This window comes from Daphnia pulicaria, chromosome 1 (genome assembly GCF_021234035.1).
Source record: "Daphnia pulicaria isolate SC F1-1A chromosome 1, SC_F0-13Bv2, whole genome shotgun sequence".
NCBI classification, from domain to species: Eukaryota; Metazoa; Arthropoda; class Branchiopoda; order Diplostraca; family Daphniidae; genus Daphnia; species Daphnia pulicaria.
Window position 1 is genome coordinate 42,414,646 of NC_060913.1, and position 17,078 is coordinate 42,431,723.

Below are 17,078 nucleotides of genomic sequence, written 5' to 3' on the forward strand. Positions count from 1 at the left end.
GAAATGTTTGTTCATTGAATTCGGACTGGTAACCATCGCGAATAAATAAACGCGATCAACTTTGAAAAACTCTCAATGGAATTCATCCAGAATCATTCCTATAGATGAATTGAACCCATCCCTGTGTCATTGAAATTTTTGATCTACGAATTTGGACTGGTAACCATCGTGATTGAAAAAAAATTTCAATAAATTTGTTATTGAAAACAAACTATTCATCGCTAACGACATCCCGTATTCCCAAGCGGTCACCCTTCCAAGTACTAACGGGACTCGACGTAACTTAACTTCTGGGAGCTGACGAGACCAGGTGCGTTCTACGTGATATGGCCGTTGACATTCAAGAATGAAAATTTACCCTCCCAGTCCCAATGGATGAATAGAAAATCACTTCAAAGTGATTGAAATGTTTGTTCATTGAATTCGGACTGGTAACCATCGCGAATAAAAAAACGCGATCAACTTTGAAAAACTCTCAATGGAATTCATCCAGAATCATTCCTATAGATGAATTGAACCCATCCCTGTGTCATTGAAATTTTTGATCTACGAATTTGGACTGGTAACCATCGTGATTGAAAAAAAAATTTCAAGAAATTTGTTATTGAAAACAAGCTATTCATCGCCAACGACATCCTGTATTCCCAAGCGGTCACCCTTCCAAGTACTAACGGGACTCGACGTAACTTAACTTTTGGGAGCTGACGAGACCAGGTGCGTTCTACGTCATATGGCCGTTGACATTCAAAAATGAAAATTTACCCTCCCTGTCCCAATGGATGAATAGAAAATCACTTCAAAGTGATTGAAATGTTTGTTCATTGAATTCGGACTGGTAACCATCGCGAATAAATAAACGCGATCAACTTTGAAAAACTCTCAATGGAATTCATCCAGAATCATTCCTATAGATGAATTGAACCCATCCCTGTGTCATTGAAATTTTTGATCTACGAATTTGGACTGGTAACCATCGTGATTGAAAAAAAATTTCAATAAATTTGTTATTGAAAACAAACTATTCATCGCTAACGACATCCCGTATTCCCAAGCGGTCACCCTTTCAAGTACTAACGGGACTCGACGTAACTTAACTTCTGGGAGCTGACGAGACCAGGTGCGTTCTACGTGATATGGCCGTTGACATTCAAGAATGAAAATTTACCCTCCCAGTCCCAATGGATGAATAGAAAATCACTTCAAAGTGATTGAAATGTTTGTTCATTGAATTCGGACTGGTAACCATCGCGAATAAAAAAACGCGATCAACTTTGAAAAACTCTCAATGGAATTCATCCAGAATCATTCCTATAGATGAATTGAACCCATCCCTGTGTCATTGAAATTTTTGATCTACGAATTTGGACTGGTAACCATCGTGATTGAAAAAAAATTTCAAGAAATTTGTTATTGAAAACAAACTATTCATCGCCAACGACATCCCGTATTCCCAAGCGGTCACCCTTCCAAGTACTAACGGGACTCGACGTAACTTAACTTCTGGGAGCTGACGAGACCAGGTGCGTTCTACGTGATATGGCCGTTGACATTCAAGAATGAAAATTTACCCTCCCAGTCCCAATGGATGAATAGAAAATCACTTCAAAGTGATAGAAATGTTTGTTCATTGAATTCGGACTGGTAACCATCGCGAATAAAAAAACGCGATAAACTTTGAAAAACTCTCAATGTATTTCATCCAGAATCATTCCTATAGATGAATTGAACCTATCCCTGTGTCATTGAAATTTTTTGATCTACGAATTTGGACTGGTAACCATCGTGATTGAAAAAAATTTCAAGAAATTTGTTATTGAAAACAAACTATTCATCGCCAACGACATTCCGTATTCCCAAGCGGTCACCTTTCCAAGTACTAACGGGACTCGACGTAACTTAACTTCTGGGAGCTGACGAGACCAGGTGCGTTCTACGTGATATGGCCGTTGACATTCCAAAATGAAAATTTACCCTCCCTGTCCCAATAGATGAATAGAAAATCACTTCAAAGTGATTGGAATGTTTGTTCATTGAATTCGGACTGGTAACCATCGCGAATAAATAAACGCGATCAACTTTGAAAAACTCTCATGGAATTCATCCAGAATCATTCCTATAGATGAATTGAACCCATCCCTGTGTCATTGAAATTTTTGATCTACGAATTTGGACTGGTAACCATCGTGATTGAAAAAAAATTTCAATAAATTTGTTATTGAAAACAAACTATTCATCGCTAACGACATCCCGTATTCCCAAGCGGTCACCCTTCCAAGTACTAACGGGGACTCGACGTAACTTAACTTCTGGGAGCTGACGAGACAGGTGCGTTCTACGTGATATGGCCGTTGACATTCAAGAATGAAAATTTACCCTCCCAGTCCCAATGGATGAATAGAAAATCACTTCAAAGTGATTGAAATGTGTTGTTCATTGAATTCGGACTGGTAACCATCGCGAATAAAAAAACGCGATCACTTTGAAAAACTCTCAATGGAATTCATCCAGAATCATTCCTATAGATGAATTGAACCCATCCCTGTGTCATTGAAATTTTTGATCTACGAATTTGGACTGGTAACCATCGTGATTGAAAAAAAATTTCAAGAAATTTGTTATTGAAAACAAACTATTCATCGCCAACGACATCCCGTATTCCCAAGCGGTCACCCTTCCAAGTACTAACGGGACTCGACGTAACTTAACTTCTGGGAGCTGACGAGACCAGGTGCGTTCTACGTGATATGGCCGTTGACATTCAAGAATGAAAATTTACCCTCCCAGTCCCAATGGATGAATAGAAATCACTTCAAAGTGATTGAAATGTTTGTTCATTGAATTCGGACTGGTAACCATCGCGAATAAAAAAACGCGATCAACTTTGAAAAACTCTCAATGGAATTCATCCAGAATCATTCCTATAGATGAATTGAACCCATCCCTGTGTCATTGAAATTTTTGATCTACGAATTTGGACTGGTAACCATCGTGATTGAAAAAAAAATTTCAAGAAATTTGTTATTGAAACAAACTATTCATCGCCAACGACATCCCGTATTCCCAAGCGGTCACCCTTCCAAGTACTAACGGGACTCGACGTAACTTAACTTCTGGAGCTGACGAGACCAGGTGCGTTCTACGTGATATGGCCGTTGACATTCAAAAATGAAAATTTACCCTCCCATTCCCAATGGATGAATAGAAAATCACTTCAAAGTGATTGAAATGTTTGTTCATTGAATTCGGACTGGTAACCATCGCGAATAAAAAAACGCGATCAACTTTGAAAAACTCTCAATGGAATTCATCCAGAATCATTCCTATAGATGAATTGAACCTATCCCTGTGTCATTGAAATTTTTGATCTAAGAATTTGGACTGGTAACCATCGTGATTGAAAAAAAATTTCAAGAAATTTGTTATTGAAAACAAACTATTCATCGCCAACGACATCCCGTATTCCCAAGCGGTCACCCTTCCAAGTACTAACGGGACTCGACGTAACTTAACTTCTGGGAGCTGACGAGACCAGGTGCGTTCTACGTGATATGGCCTTTGACATTCAAAAATGAAAATTTACCCTCCCATTCCCAATGGATGAATAGAAAAATCACTTCAAAGTGATTGAAATGTTTGTTCATTGAATTCGGACTGGTAACCATCGCGAATAAAAAAACGCGATCAACTTTGAAAAACTCTCAATGGAATTCATCCAGAATCATTCCTATAGATGAATTGAACCTATCCCTGTGTCATTGAAATTTTTGATCTACGAATTTGGACTGGTAACCATCGTGATTGAAAAAAAATTTCAAGAAATTTGTTATTGAAACAAACTATTCATCGCCAACGACATCCCGTATTCCCAAGCGGTCACCCTTCCAAGTACTAACGGGACTCGACGTAACTTAACTTCTGGGAGCTGACGAGACCAAGTGCGTTCTACGTGATATGGCCGTTGACATTCCAAAATGAAAATTTACCCTCCCTGTCCCAATAGATGAATAGAAAATCACTTCAAAGTGATTGGAATGTTTGTTCATTGAATTCGGACTGGTAACCATCGCGAATAAATAAACGCGATCAACTTTGAAAAACTCTCAATGGAATTCATCCAGAATCATTCCTATAGATGAATTGAACCCATCCCTGTGTCATTGAAATTTTTGATCTACGAATTTGGACTGGTAACCATCGTGATTGAAAAAAAATTTCAATAAATTTGTTATGAAAACAAACTATTCATCGCTAACGACATCCCGTATTCCCAAGCGGTCACCCTTCCAAGTACTAACGGGACTCGACGTAACTTAACTTCTGGGAGCTGACGAGACCAGGTGCGTTCTACGTGATATGGCCGTTGACATACATGAATGAAAATTTACCCTCCCAGTCCAATGGATGAATAGAAAATCACTTCAAAGTGATTGAAATGTTTGTTCATTGAATTCGGACTGGTAACCATCGCGAATAAAAAAACGCGATCAACTTTGAAAAACTCTCAATGGAATTCATCCAGAATCATTCCTATAGATGAATTGAACCCATCCTGTGTCATTGAAATTTTGATCTACGAATTTGGACTGGTAACCATCGTGATTGAAAAAAAAATTTCAAGAAATTTGTTATTGAAAACAAACTATTCATCGCCAACGACATCCCGTATTCCCAAGCGGTCACCCTTCCAAGTACTAACGGGACTCGACGTAACTTAACTTCTGGGAGCTGACGAGACCAGGTGCGTTCTACGTGATATGGCCGTTGACATTCAAAAATGAAAATTTACCCTCCCTGTCCCAATGGATGAATAGAAAATCACTTCAAAGTGATTGAAATGTTTGTTCATTGAATTCGGACTGGTAACCATCGCGAATAAATAAACGCGATCAACTTTGAAAAACTCTCAATGGAATTCATCCAGAATCATTCCTATAGATGAATTGAACCCATCCCTGTGTCATTGAAATTTTTGATCTACGAATTTGGACTGGTAACCATCGTGATTGAAAAAAAATTTCAATAAATTTGTTATTGAAAACAAACTATTCATCGCTAACGACATCCCGTATTCCCAAGCGGTCACCCTTCCAAGTACTAACGGGACTCGACGTAACTTAACTTCTGGGAGCTGACGAGACCAGGTGCGTTCTACGTGATATGGCCGTTGACATTCAAGAATGAAAATTTACCCTCCCAGTCCCAATGGATGAATAGAAAATCACTTCAAAGTGATTGAAATGTTTGTTCATTGAATTCGGACTGGTAACCATCGCGAATAAAAAAACGCGATCAACTTTGAAAAACTCTCAATGGAATTCATCCAGAATCATTCCTATAGATGAATTGAACCCATCCCTGTGTCATTGAAATTTTTGATCTACGAATTTGGACTGGTAACCATCGTGATTGAAAAAAAAATTTCAAGAAATTTGTTATTGAAAACAAACTATTCATCGCCAACGACATCCCGTATTCCCAAGCGGTCACCCTTCCAAGTACTAACGGGACTCGACGTAACTTAACTTCTGGGAGCTGACGAGACCAAGTGCGTTCTACGTGATATGGCCGTTGACATTCAAAAATGAAAATTTACCCTCCCATTCCCAATGGATGAATAGAAAATCACTTCAAAGTGATTGAAATGTTTGTTCATTGAATTCGGACTGGTAACCATCGCGAATAAAAAAACGCGATCAACTTTGAAAAACTCTCAATGGAATTCATGCAGAATCATTCCTATAGATGAATTGAACCTATCCCTGTGTCATTGAAATTTTTGATCTAAGAATTTGGACTGGTAACCATCGTGATTGAAAAAAAATTTCAAGAAATTTGTTATTGAAAACAAACTATTCATCGCCAACGACATCCCGTATTCCCAAGCGGTCACCCTTCCAAGTACTAACGGGACTCGACGTAACTTAACTTCTGGGAGCTGACGAGACCAGGTGCGTTCTACGTGATATGGCCGTTGACATTCAAAAATGAAAATTTACCCTCCCATTCCCAATGGATGAATAGAAAATCACTTCAAAGTGATTGAAATGTTTGTTCATTGAATTCGGACTGGTAACCATCGCGAATAAAAAAACGCGATCAACTTTGAAAAACTCTCAATGGAATTCATCCAGAATCATTCCTATAGATGAATTGAACCTATCCCTGTGTCATTGAAATTTTTGATCTACGAATTTGGACTGGTAACCATCGTGATTGAAAAAAAATTTCAAGAAATTTGTTATTGAAAACAAACTATTCATCGCCAACGACATCCCGTATTCCCAAGCGGTCACCCTTCCAAGTACTAACGGGACTCGACGTAACTTAACTTCTGGGAGCTGACGAGACCAAGTGCGTTCTACGTGATATGGCCGTTGACATTCCAAAATGAAAATTTACCCTCCCTGTCCCAATAGATGAATAGAAAATCACTTCAAAGTGATTGGAATGTTTGTTCATTGAATTCGGACTGGTAACCATCGCGAATAAATAAACGCGATCAACTTTGAAAAACTCTCAATGGAATTCATCCAGAATCATTCCTATAGATGAATTGAACCCATCCCTGTGTCATTGAAATTTTTGATCTACGAATTTGGACTGGTAACCATCGTGATTGAAAAAAAATTTCAATAAATTTGTTATTGAAAACAAACTATTCATCGCTAACGACATCCCGTATTCCCAAGCGGTCACCCTTCCAAGTACTAACGGGACTCGACGTAACTTAACTTCTGGGAGCTGACGAGACCAGGTGCGTTCTACGTGATATGGCCGTTGACATTCATGAATGAAAATTTACCCTCCCAGTCCCAATGGATGAATAGAAAATCACTTCAAAGTGATTGAAATGTTTGTTCATTGAATTCGGACTGGTAACCATCGCGAATAAAAAAACGCGATCAACTTTGAAAAACTCTCAATGGAATTCATCCAGAATCATTCCTATAGATGAATTGAACCCATCCCTGTGTCATTGAAATTTTTGATCTACGAATTTGGACTGGTAACCATCGTGATTGAAAAAAAAATTTCAAGAAATTTGTTATTGAAAACAAACTATTCATCGCCAACGACATCCCGTATTCCCAAGCGGTCACCCTTCCAAATACTAACGGGACTCGACGTAACTTAACTTCTGGGAGCTGACGAGACCAGGTGCGTTCTACGTGATATGGCCGTTGACATTCAAAAATGAAAATTTACCCTCCCTGTCCCAATGGATGAATAGAAAATCACTTCAAAGTGATTGAAATGTTTGTTCATTGAATTCGGACTGGTAACCATCGCGAATAAATAAACGCGATCAACTTTGAAAAACTCTCAATGGAATTCATCCAGAATCATTCCTATAGATGAATTGAACCCATCCCTGTGTCATTGAAATTTTTGATCTACGAATTTGGACTGGTAACCATCGTGATTGAAAAAAAATTTCAATAAATTTGTTATTGAAAACAAACTATTCATCGCTAACGACATCCCGTATTCCCAAGCGGTCACCCTTCCAAGTACTAACGGGACTCGACGTAACTTAACTTCTGGGAGCTGACGAGACCAGGTGCGTTCTACGTGATATGGCCGTTGACATTCAAGAATGAAAATTTACCCTCCCAGTCCCAATGGATGAATAGAAAATCACTTCAAAGTGATTGAAATGTTTGTTCATTGAATTCGGACTGGTAACCATCGCGAATAAAAAAACGCGATCAACTTTGAAAAACTCTCAATGGAATTCATCCAGAATCATTCCTATAGATGAATTGAACCCATCCCTGTGTCATTGAAATTTTTGATCTACGAATTTGGACTGGTAACCATCGTGATTGAAAAAAAAATTTCAAGAAATTTGTTATTGAAAACAAACTATTCATCGCCAACGACATCCCGTATTCCCAAGCGGTCACCCTTCCAAGTACTAACGGGACTCGACGTAACTTAACTTCTGGGAGCTGACGAGACCAGGTGCGTTCTACGTGATATGGCCGTTGACATTCAAAAATGAAAATTTACCCTCCCTGTCCCAATGGATGAATAGAAAATCACTTCAAAGTGATTGAAATGTTTGTTCATTGAATTCGGACTGGTAACCATCGCGAATAAAAAAACGCGATCAACTTTGAAAAACTCTCAATGGAATTCATCCAGAATCATTCCTATAGATGAATTGAACCCATCCCTGTGTCATTGAAATTTTTGATCTACGAATTTGGACTGGTAACCATCGTGATTGAAAAAAAAATTTCAAGAAATTTGTTATTGAAAACAAACTATTCATCGCCAACGACATCCCGTATTCCCAAGCGGTCACCCTTCCAAGTACTAACGGGACTCGACGTAACTTAACTTCTGGGAGCTGACGAGACCAGGTGCGTTCTACGTGATATGGCCGTTGACATTCAAAAATGAAAATTTACCCTCCCTGTCCCAATGGATGAATAGAAAATCACTTCAAAGTGATTGAAATGTTTGTTCATTGAATTCGGACTGGTAACCATCGCGAATAAAAAAACGCGATCAACTTTGAAAAACTCTCAATGGAATTCATCCAGAATCATTCCTATAGATGAATTGAACCCATCCCTGTGTCATTGAAATTTTTGATCTACGAATTTGGACTGGTAACCATCGTGATTGAAAAAAAAATTTCAAGAAATTTGTTATTGAAAACAAACTATTCATCGCCAACGACATCCCGTATTCCCAAGCGGTCACCCTTCCAAGTACTAACGGGACTCGACGTAACTTAACTTCTGGGAGCTGACGAGACCAGGTGCGTTCTACGTGATATGGCCGTTGAGATTCAAAAATGAAAATTAACCCTCCCAGTCCCAATGGATGAATAGAAAATCACTTCAAAGTGATTGAAATGTTTGTTCATTGAATTCGGACTGGTAACCATCGCGAATAAAAAAACGCGATCAACTTTGAAAAACTCTCAATGGAATTCATCCAGAATCATTCCTATAGATGAATTGAACCCATCCCTGTGTCATTGAAATTTTTGATCTACGAATTTGGACTGGTAACCATCGTGATTGAAAAAAAATTTCAAGAAATTTGTTATTGAAAACAAACTATTCATCGCCAACGACATCCCGTATTCCCAAGCGGTCACCCTTCCAAGTACTAACGGGACTCGACGTAACTTAACTTCTGGGAGCTGACGAGACCAAGTGCGTTCTACGTGATATGGCCGTTGACATTCAAAAATGAAAATTTACCCTCCCAGTCCCAATGGATGAATAGAAAATCACTTCAAAGTGATAGAAATGTTTGTTCATTGAATTCGAACTGGTAACCATCGCGAATAAAAAAACGCGATAAACTTCGAAAAACTCTCAATGGATTTCATCCAGAATCATTCCTATAGATGAATTGAACCTATCCCTGTGTCATTGAAATTTTTGATCTACGAATTTGGACTGGTAACCATCGTGATTGAAAAAAATTTCAAGAAATTTGTTATTGAAAACAAACTATTCATCGCCAACGACATTCCGTATTCCCAAGCGGTCACCCTTCCAAGTACTAACGGGACTCGACGTAACTTAACTTCTGGGAGCTGACGAGACCAGGTGCGTTCTACGTGATATGGCCGTTGACATTCAAAAATGAAAATTTACCCTCCCAGTCCCAATGGATGAATAGAAAATTACTTCAAAGTGATTGAAATGTTTGTTCATTGAATTCGGACTGGTAATCATCGCGAATAAAAAAACGCGATAAACTTTGAAAAACTCTCAATGGAATTCATCCAGAATCATTCCTATAGATGAATTGAACCTATCCCTGTGTCATTGAAATTTTTGATCTACGAATTTGGACTGGTAACCATCGTGATTGAAAAAAAATTTCAAGAAATTTGTTATTGAAAACAAACTATTCATCGCCAACGACATCCCGTATTCCCAAGCGGTCACCCTTCCAAGTACTAACGGGACTCGACGTAACTTAACTTCTGGGAGCTGACGAGACCAAGTGCGTTCTACGTGATATGGCCGTTGACATTCAAAAATGAAAATTTACCCTCCCAGTCCCAATGGATGAATAGAAAATCACTTCAAAGTGATAGAAATGTTTGTTCATTGAATTCGGACTGGTAATCATCGCGAATAAAAAAACGCGATAAACTTTGAAAAACTCTCAATGGAATTCATCCAGAATCATTCCTATAGATGAATTGAACCTATCCCTGTGTCATTGAAATTTTTGATCTACGAATTTGGACTGGTAACCATCGTGATTGAAAAAAAATTTCAAGAAATTTGTTATTGAAAACAAACTATTCATCGCCAACGACATCCCGTATTCCCAAGCGGTCACCCTTCCAAGTACTAACGCGACTCGACGTAACTTAACTTCTGGGAGCTGACGAGACCAAGTGCGTTCTACGTGATATGGCCGTTGACATTCAAAAATGAAAATTTACCCTCCCAGTCCCAATGGATGAATAGAAAATCACTTCAAAGTGATAGAAATGTTTGTTCATTGAATTCGAACTGGTAACCATCGCGAATAAAAAAACGCGATAAACTTTGAAAAACTCTCAATGGATTTCATCCAGAATCATTCCTATAGATGAATTGAACCTATCCCTGTGTCATTGAAATTTTTGATCTACGAATTTGGACTGGTAACCATCGTGATTGAAAAAAATTTCAAGAAATTTGTTATTGAAAACAAACTATTCATCGCCAACGACATTCCGTATTCCCAAGCGGTCACCCTTTCAAGTACTAACGGGACTCGACGTAACTTAACTTCTGGGAGCTGACGAGACCAGGTGCGTTCTACGTGATATGGCCGTTGACATTCAAAAATGAAAATTTACCCTCCCAGTCCCAATGGATGAATAGAAAATTACTTCAAAGTGATTGAAATGTTTGTTCATTGAATTCGGACTGGTAATCATCGCGAATAAAAAAACGCGATAAACTTTGAAAAACTCTCAATGGAATTCATCCAGAATCATTCCTATAGATGAATTGAACCTATCCCTGTGTCATTGAAATTTTTGATCTACGAATTTGGACTGGTAACCATCGTGATTGAAAAAAAATTTCAAGAAATTTGTTATTGAAAACAAACTATTCATCGCCAACGACATTCCGTATTCCCAAGCGGTCACCCTTCCAAGTACTAACGGGACTCGACGTAACTTAACTTCTGGGAGCTGACGAGACCAGGTGCGTTCTACGTGATATGGCCGTTGAGATTCAAAAATGAAAATTAACCCTCCCAGTCCCAATGGATGAATAGAAAATCACTTCAAAGTGATAGAAATGTTTGTTCATTGAATTTGGACTGGTAACCATCGCGAATAAAAAAACGCGATAAACTTTGAAAAACTCTCAATGGATTTCATCCAGAATCATTCCTATAGATGAATTGAACCTATCCCTGTGTCATTGAAATTTTTGATCTACGAATTTGTACTGGTAACCATCGTGATTGAAAAAAATTTCAAGAAATTTGTTATTGAAAACAAACTATTCATCGCCAACGACATTCCGTATTCCCAAGCGGTCACCCTTCCAAGTACTAACGGGACTCGACGTAACTTAACTTCTGGGAACTGACGAGACCAGGTGCGTTCTACGTGATATGGCCGTTGAGATTCAAAAATGAAAATTAACCCTCCCAGTCCCAATGGATGAATAGAAAATCACTTCAAAGTGATAGAAATGTTTGTTCATTGAATTTGGACTGGTAACAATCGCGAATAAAAAAACGCGATAAACTTTGAAAAACTCTCAATGGAATTCATCCAGAATCATTCCTATAGATGAATTGAACCTATCCCTGTGTCATTGAAATTTTTGATCTACGAATTTGGACTGGTAACCATCGTGATTCAAAAAAAATTTCAAGAAATTTGTTATTGAAAACAAACTATTCATCGCCAACGACATTCCGTATTCCCAAGCGGTCACCCTTTCAAGTACTAACGGGACTCGACGTAACTTAACTTCTGGGAGCTGACGAGACCAGGTGCGTTCTACGTGATATGGCCGTTGACATTCAAAAATGAAAATGTACCCTCCCAGTCCCAATGGATGAATAGAAAATCACTTCAAAGTGATAGAAATGTTTGTTCATTGAATTTGGACTGGTAACCATCGCGAATAAAAAAACGCGATAAACTTTGAAAAACTCTCAATGGATTTCATCCAGAATCATTCCTATAGATGAATTGAACCTATCCCTGTGTCATTGAAATTTTTGATCTACGAATTTGGACTGGTAACCATCGTGATTGAAAAAAATTTCAAGAAATTTGTTATTGAAAACAAACTATTCATCGCCAACGACATTCCGTATTCCCAAGCGGTCACCCTTTCAAGTACTAACGGGACTCGACGTAACTTAACTTCTGGGAGCTGACGAGACCAGGTGCGTTCTACGTGATATGGCCGTTGACATTCAAAAATGAAAATTTACCCTCCCAGTCCCAATGGATGAATAGAAAATTACTTCAAAGTGATTGAAATGTTTGTTCATTGAATTCGGACTGGTAATCATCGCGAATAAAAAAACGCGATAAACTTTGAAAAACTCTCAATGGAATTCATCCAGAATCATTCCTATAGATGAATTGAACCTATCCCTGTGTCATTGAAATTTTTGATCTACGAATTTGGACTGGTAACCATCGTGATTCAAAAAAAATTTCAAGAAATTTGTTATTGAAAACAAACTATTCATCGCCAACGACATTCCGTATTCCCAAGCGGTCACCCTTCCAAGTACTAACGGGACTCGACGTAACTTAACTTCTGGGAGCTGACGAGACCAGGTGCGTTCTACGTGATATGGCCGTTGAGATTCAAAAATGAAAATTAACCCTCCCAGTCCCAATGGATGAATAGAAAATCACTTCAAAGTGATAGAAATGTTTGTTCATTGAATTTGGACTGGTAACCATCGCGAATAAAAAAACGCGATAAACTTTGAAAAACTCTCAATGGATTTCATCCAGAATCATTCCTATAGATGAATTGAACCTATCCCTGTGTCATTGAAATTTTTGATCTACGAATTTGGACTGGTAACCATCGTGATTGAAAAAAATTTCAAGAAATTTGTTATTGAAAACAAACTATTCATCGCCAACGACATTCCGTATTCCCAAGCGGTCACCCTTCCAAGTACTAACGGGACTCGACGTAACTTAACTTCTGGGAACTGACGAGACCAGGTGCGTTCTACGTGATATGGCCGTTGAGATTCAAAAATGAAAATTAACCCTCCCAGTCCCAATGGATGAATAGAAAATCACTTCAAAGTGATAGAAATGTTTGTTCATTGAATTTGGACTGGTAACAATCGCGAATAAAAAAACGCGATAAACTTTGAAAAACTCTCAATGGATTTCATCCAGAATCATTCCTATAGATGAATTGAACCTATCCCTGTGTCATTGAAATTTTTGATCTACGAATTTGGACTGGTAACCATCGTGATTGAAAAAAATTTCAAGAAATTTGTTATTGAAAACAAACTATTCATCGCCAACGACATTCCGTATTCCCAAGCGGTCACCCTTTCAAGTACTAACGGGACTCGACGTAACTTAACTTCTGGGAGCTGACGAGACCAGGTGCGTTCTACGTGATATGGCCGTTGACATTCAAAAATGAAAATTTACCCTCCCAGTCCCAATGGATGAATAGAAAATCACTTCAAAGTGATAGAAATGTTTGTTCATTGAATTTGGACTGGTAACCATCGCGAATAAAAAAACGCGATAAACTTTGAAAAACTCTCAATGGATTTCATCCAGAATCATTCCTATAGATGAATTGAACCTATCCCTGTGTCATTGAAATTTTTGATCTACGAATTTGGACTGGTAACCATCGTGATTGAAAAAAATTTCAAGAAATTTGTTATTGAAAACAAACTATTCATCGCCAACGACATTCCGTATTCCCAAGCGGTCACCCTTCCAAGTACTAACGGGACTCGACGTAACTTAACTTCTGGGAGCTGACGAGACCAGGTGCGTTCTACGTGATATGGCCGTTGACATTCAAAAATGAAAATTTACCCTCCCAGTCCCAATGGATGAATAGAAAATCACTTCAAAGTGATAGAAATGTTTGTTCATTGAATTTGGACTGGTAACCATCGCGAATAAAAAAACGCGATAAACTTTGAAAAACTCTCAATGGATTTCATCCAGAATCATTCCTATAGATGAATTGAACCTATCCCTGTGTCATTGAAATTTTTGATCTACGAATTTGGACTGGTAACCATCGTGATTGAAAAAAATTTCAAGAAATTTGTTATTGAAAACAAACTATTCATCGCCAACGACATTCCGTATTCCCAAGCGGTCACCCTTCCAAGTACTAACGGGACTCGACGTAACTTAACTTCTGGGAGCTGACGAGACCAGGTGCGTTCTACGTGATATGGCCGTTGACATTCAAAAATGAAAATTTACCCTCCCAGTCCCAATGGATGAATAGAAAATCACTTCAAAGTGATAGAAATGTTTGTTCATTGAATTTGGACTGGTAACCATCGCGAATAAAAAAACGCGATAAACTTTGAAAAACTCTCAATGGATTTCATCCAGAATCATTCCTATAGATGAATTGAACCTATCCCTGTGTCATTGAAATTTTTGATCTACGAATTTGGACTGGTAACCATCGTGATTGAAAAAAATTTCAAGAAATTTGTTATTGAAAACAAACTATTCATCGCCAACGACATTCCGTATTCCCAAGCGGTCACCCTTCCAAGTACTAACGGGACTCGACGTAACTTAACTTCTGGGAGCTGACGAGACCAGGTGCGTTCTACGTGATATGGCCGTTGACATTCAAAAATGAAAATTTACCCTCCCAGTCCCAATGGATGAATAGAAAATCACTTCAAAGTGATAGAAATGTTTGTTCATTGAATTTGGACTGGTAACCATCGCGAATAAAAAAACGCGATAAACTTTGAAAAACTCTCAATGGATTTCATCCAGAATCATTCCTATAGATGAATTGAACCTATCCCTGTGTCATTGAAATTTTTGATCTACGAATTTGGACTGGTAACCATCGTGATTGAAAAAAATTTCAAGAAATTTGTTATTGAAAACAAACTATTCATCGCCAACGACATTCCGTATTCCCAAGCGGTCACCCTTTCAAGTACTAACGGGACTCGACGTAACTTAACTTCTGGGAGCTGACGAGACCAGGTGCGTTCTACGTGATATGGCCGTTGACATTCAAAAATGAAAATTTACCCTCCCAGTCCCAATGGATGAATAGAAAATTACTTCAAAGTGATTGAAATGTTTGTTCATTGAATTCGGACTGGTAATCATCGCGAATAAAAAAACGCGATAAACTTTGAAAAACTCTCAATGGAATTCATCCAGAATCATTCCTATAGATGAATTGAACCTATCCCTGTGTCATTGAAATTTTTGATCTACGAATTTGGACTGGTAACCATCGTGATTCAAAAAAAATTTCAAGAAATTTGTTATTGAAAACAAACTATTCATCGCCAACGACATTCCGTATTCCCAAGCGGTCACCCTTCCAAGTACTAACGGGACTCGACGTAACTTAACTTCTGGGAGCTGACGAGACCAGGTGCGTTCTACGTGATATGGCCGTTGAGATTCAAAAATGAAAATTAACCCTCCCAGTCCCAATGGATGAATAGAAAATCACTTCAAAGTGATAGAAATGTTTGTTCATTGAATTTGGACTGGTAACCATCGCGAATAAAAAAACGCGATAAACTTTGAAAAACTCTCAATGGATTTCATCCAGAATCATTCCTATAGATGAATTGAACCTATCCCTGTGTCATTGAAATTTTTGATCTACGAATTTGGACTGGTAACCATCGTGATTGAAAAAAATTTCAAGAAATTTGTTATTGAAAACAAACTATTCATCGCCAACGACATTCCGTATTCCCAAGCGGTCACCCTTCCAAGTACTAACGGGACTCGACGTAACTTAACTTCTGGGAACTGACGAGACCAGGTGCGTTCTACGTGATATGGCCGTTGAGATTCAAAAATGAAAATTAACCCTCCCAGTCCCAATGGATGAATAGAAAATCACTTCAAAGTGATAGAAATGTTTGTTCATTGAATTTGGACTGGTAACAATCGCGAATAAAAAAACGCGATAAACTTTGAAAAACTCTCAATGGATTTCATCCAGAATCATTCCTATAGATGAATTGAACCTATCCCTGTGTCATTGAAATTTTTGATCTACGAATTTGGACTGGTAACCATCGTGATTGAAAAAAATTTCAAGAAATTTGTTATTGAAAACAAACTATTCATCGCCAACGACATTCCGTATTCCCAAGCGGTCACCCTTTCAAGTACTAACGGGACTCGACGTAACTTAACTTCTGGGAGCTGACGAGACCAGGTGCGTTCTACGTGATATGGCCGTTGACATTCAAAAATGAAAATTTACCCTCCCAGTCCCAATGGATGAATAGAAAATTACTTCAAAGTGATTGAAATGTTTGTTCATTGAATTCGGACTGGTAATCATCGCGAATAAAAAAACGCGATAAACTTTGAAAAACTCTCAATGGAATTCATCCAGAATCATTCCTATAGATGAATTGAACCTATCCCTGTGTCATTGAAATTTTTGATCTACGAATTTGGACTGGTAACCATCGTGATTCAAAAAAAATTTCAAGAAATTTGTTATTGAAAACAAACTATTCATCGCCAACGACATTCCGTATTCCCAAGCGGTCACCCTTCCAAGTACTAACGGGACTCGACGTAACTTAACTTCTGGGAGCTGACGAGACCAGGTGCGTTCTACGTGATATGGCCGTTGAGATTCAAAAATGAAAATTAACCCTCCCAGTCCCAATGGATGAATAGAAAATCACTTCAAAGTGATAGAAATGTTTGTTCATTGAATTTGGACTGGTAACCATCGCGAATAAAAAAACGCGATAAACTTTGAAAAACTCTCAATGGATTTCATCCAGAATCATTCCTATAGATGAATTGAACCTATCCCTGTGTCATTGAAATTTTTGATCTACGAATTTGGACTGGTAAC

The 17,078-nt window shown here is 38.2% G+C and overlaps 42 pseudogenes; all 42 read right to left on the reverse strand.

Moving 5' to 3' along the window:
* Positions 1 to 219: 219 nt before the first annotated feature.
* Positions 220 to 338, reverse strand: LOC124321660 (annotated as a pseudogene).
* Positions 339 to 623: 285 nt separating this feature from the next.
* On the reverse strand, positions 624 to 742 carry LOC124321931 (annotated as a pseudogene).
* Positions 743 to 1,026: 284 nt separating this feature from the next.
* LOC124321788 lies at positions 1,027 to 1,145 on the reverse strand (annotated as a pseudogene).
* A 284-nt stretch (positions 1,146 to 1,429) lies between these two features.
* LOC124323324 lies at positions 1,430 to 1,548 on the reverse strand (annotated as a pseudogene).
* Positions 1,549 to 1,832: 284 nt separating this feature from the next.
* LOC124321888 lies at positions 1,833 to 1,951 on the reverse strand (annotated as a pseudogene).
* Positions 1,952 to 2,234: 283 nt separating this feature from the next.
* Positions 2,235 to 2,353, reverse strand: LOC124321944 (annotated as a pseudogene).
* A 284-nt stretch (positions 2,354 to 2,637) lies between these two features.
* Positions 2,638 to 2,756, reverse strand: LOC124323325 (annotated as a pseudogene).
* Positions 2,757 to 3,039: 283 nt separating this feature from the next.
* LOC124321871 lies at positions 3,040 to 3,157 on the reverse strand (annotated as a pseudogene).
* A 284-nt stretch (positions 3,158 to 3,441) lies between these two features.
* Positions 3,442 to 3,560, reverse strand: LOC124321799 (annotated as a pseudogene).
* A 284-nt stretch (positions 3,561 to 3,844) lies between these two features.
* Positions 3,845 to 3,963, reverse strand: LOC124321610 (annotated as a pseudogene).
* Positions 3,964 to 4,246: 283 nt separating this feature from the next.
* Positions 4,247 to 4,365, reverse strand: LOC124321661 (annotated as a pseudogene).
* Positions 4,366 to 4,647: 282 nt separating this feature from the next.
* On the reverse strand, positions 4,648 to 4,766 carry LOC124321306 (annotated as a pseudogene).
* A 284-nt stretch (positions 4,767 to 5,050) lies between these two features.
* On the reverse strand, positions 5,051 to 5,169 carry LOC124321662 (annotated as a pseudogene).
* A 285-nt stretch (positions 5,170 to 5,454) lies between these two features.
* Positions 5,455 to 5,573, reverse strand: LOC124321611 (annotated as a pseudogene).
* Positions 5,574 to 5,857: 284 nt separating this feature from the next.
* LOC124321307 lies at positions 5,858 to 5,976 on the reverse strand (annotated as a pseudogene).
* A 284-nt stretch (positions 5,977 to 6,260) lies between these two features.
* Positions 6,261 to 6,379, reverse strand: LOC124321612 (annotated as a pseudogene).
* Positions 6,380 to 6,663: 284 nt separating this feature from the next.
* On the reverse strand, positions 6,664 to 6,782 carry LOC124321664 (annotated as a pseudogene).
* Positions 6,783 to 7,067: 285 nt separating this feature from the next.
* Positions 7,068 to 7,186, reverse strand: LOC124321640 (annotated as a pseudogene).
* A 284-nt stretch (positions 7,187 to 7,470) lies between these two features.
* Positions 7,471 to 7,589, reverse strand: LOC124321665 (annotated as a pseudogene).
* Positions 7,590 to 7,874: 285 nt separating this feature from the next.
* Positions 7,875 to 7,993, reverse strand: LOC124321308 (annotated as a pseudogene).
* Positions 7,994 to 8,278: 285 nt separating this feature from the next.
* Positions 8,279 to 8,397, reverse strand: LOC124321309 (annotated as a pseudogene).
* Positions 8,398 to 8,682: 285 nt separating this feature from the next.
* On the reverse strand, positions 8,683 to 8,801 carry LOC124321672 (annotated as a pseudogene).
* Positions 8,802 to 9,085: 284 nt separating this feature from the next.
* Positions 9,086 to 9,204, reverse strand: LOC124321613 (annotated as a pseudogene).
* A 283-nt stretch (positions 9,205 to 9,487) lies between these two features.
* On the reverse strand, positions 9,488 to 9,606 carry LOC124321739 (annotated as a pseudogene).
* Positions 9,607 to 9,890: 284 nt separating this feature from the next.
* Positions 9,891 to 10,009, reverse strand: LOC124321614 (annotated as a pseudogene).
* Positions 10,010 to 10,293: 284 nt separating this feature from the next.
* LOC124321588 lies at positions 10,294 to 10,412 on the reverse strand (annotated as a pseudogene).
* A 283-nt stretch (positions 10,413 to 10,695) lies between these two features.
* LOC124321802 lies at positions 10,696 to 10,814 on the reverse strand (annotated as a pseudogene).
* A 284-nt stretch (positions 10,815 to 11,098) lies between these two features.
* LOC124321881 lies at positions 11,099 to 11,217 on the reverse strand (annotated as a pseudogene).
* Positions 11,218 to 11,500: 283 nt separating this feature from the next.
* Positions 11,501 to 11,619, reverse strand: LOC124321873 (annotated as a pseudogene).
* Positions 11,620 to 11,903: 284 nt separating this feature from the next.
* LOC124321803 lies at positions 11,904 to 12,022 on the reverse strand (annotated as a pseudogene).
* A 283-nt stretch (positions 12,023 to 12,305) lies between these two features.
* On the reverse strand, positions 12,306 to 12,424 carry LOC124321804 (annotated as a pseudogene).
* A 284-nt stretch (positions 12,425 to 12,708) lies between these two features.
* LOC124321882 lies at positions 12,709 to 12,827 on the reverse strand (annotated as a pseudogene).
* A 283-nt stretch (positions 12,828 to 13,110) lies between these two features.
* LOC124321874 lies at positions 13,111 to 13,229 on the reverse strand (annotated as a pseudogene).
* A 283-nt stretch (positions 13,230 to 13,512) lies between these two features.
* Positions 13,513 to 13,631, reverse strand: LOC124321805 (annotated as a pseudogene).
* Positions 13,632 to 13,914: 283 nt separating this feature from the next.
* On the reverse strand, positions 13,915 to 14,033 carry LOC124321740 (annotated as a pseudogene).
* A 283-nt stretch (positions 14,034 to 14,316) lies between these two features.
* On the reverse strand, positions 14,317 to 14,435 carry LOC124321741 (annotated as a pseudogene).
* Positions 14,436 to 14,718: 283 nt separating this feature from the next.
* LOC124321742 lies at positions 14,719 to 14,837 on the reverse strand (annotated as a pseudogene).
* Positions 14,838 to 15,120: 283 nt separating this feature from the next.
* LOC124321806 lies at positions 15,121 to 15,239 on the reverse strand (annotated as a pseudogene).
* A 284-nt stretch (positions 15,240 to 15,523) lies between these two features.
* Positions 15,524 to 15,642, reverse strand: LOC124321883 (annotated as a pseudogene).
* Positions 15,643 to 15,925: 283 nt separating this feature from the next.
* On the reverse strand, positions 15,926 to 16,044 carry LOC124321875 (annotated as a pseudogene).
* Positions 16,045 to 16,327: 283 nt separating this feature from the next.
* On the reverse strand, positions 16,328 to 16,446 carry LOC124321809 (annotated as a pseudogene).
* Positions 16,447 to 16,730: 284 nt separating this feature from the next.
* On the reverse strand, positions 16,731 to 16,849 carry LOC124321884 (annotated as a pseudogene).
* Between the last annotated feature and the right edge of the window lie 229 nt (positions 16,850 to 17,078).